General features: G+C 48.0%; 1 pseudogene; it reads left to right on the top strand.

The window, feature by feature from the left end:
• Positions 1-126: 126 nt before the first annotated feature.
• Positions 127-1,118, top strand: LOC105549240 (annotated as a pseudogene).
• The last annotated feature ends 4 nt before the right edge of the window (positions 1,119-1,122 follow it).

The following is a 1,122-nucleotide window of genomic DNA, read 5'->3' as shown; positions in this document are numbered from 1 at the left end:
CGGAGCTTGCAGTGAGCAGAGATCGCGCCACTGCACTCCAGCCTGGGCGACAGAGCGAGACTCTGTCTCAAAAAAAAAAAAAAAAAATAGAGAGCTAGCCGCCCCCTTCTGCACAGTCATGCCTAGCCAGCACCTGGGCCTGGAACTGGGCAGCAGGCCCTCAGCTTCGCCCACCGCCTCCCCACCACGGACCGCCACAAAGTGAGCGAGCTTCGGGCCTTGTGAAAATGTGTAAGTAGGATCCAAGCATCCTGCACACTGAGGAAATGTGCTTCCTGAAGGAGTGGATGGCGAGCATGGGGGGTCAAGTACCACCTGCTACTCAGAAAGCTAAATCAGAAGAAAAATACCAAGGAAGAAAAACTTGATAGTAAGAAGGTGGAGGAAGACTTAAAGGCAGATGAAACATCAAGTGAGGAAAGTGATCTAGAAATTGAAAATGAAGGTGTGATTAAACCAGACACTGATGCCCCTCAAGAAATGGGAGATGAAAATGCAGACATTAACACAGGAGATGATGGATCAGGCAAACGATAAGAAAGAAAGTGGCTGCTATTGAAGCCCTAAATGATGGTGAACTGCAGAAAGCCATTGCCTTATTCATGGATGCCATCAAGCTGAATCTTTGCTTGGCCATCTTGTATGCCAATAGGGCCAGTGTCTTTGTCAAATGCTGCCATCCGAGACTGTGACAGAGCCATTGAAATAAATCCTGATTCAGCTCAGCCTTGCAAATGGCGAGGGAAAGTACACAGACTTCTAGGCCACTGAGAAGAAGCAGCCCATGATCTTGCCCTTGTCTGTTAATTGGATTATGATGAAGATGCTAGTGCAATGCTGAAAGAAGTTCAACAGGGGCACAGAAAATTGCAGAACATCAGAGAAAGTATGAGCAAAAACGTGAAGAGCGAGAGATCGAAGAAAGAATAGAACGAGTTAAGAAGGCTGGAGAAGAACATGAGAGAGCCCGGAGGGAGAAAGAAGCCAGACGACAGTCAGGAGCTCAGTATGGATCTTTCCCAGGTGTCTTTCCTGGGAGAATGCCTGGTAATTTTCCTGGAGGAATGCCTGGAATGGGAGGGGACATGCCTGGAATGGCCGGAATGCCTGGACTCAATAAAA

The sequence above is a fragment of the Mandrillus leucophaeus genome, unplaced genomic scaffold, assembly GCF_000951045.1.
Source record: "Mandrillus leucophaeus isolate KB7577 unplaced genomic scaffold, Mleu.le_1.0 Scaffold11101, whole genome shotgun sequence".
NCBI lineage: Eukaryota > Metazoa > Chordata > Mammalia > Primates > Cercopithecidae > Mandrillus > Mandrillus leucophaeus.
This window is presented reverse-complemented; position numbering and strand designations above follow the sequence as displayed.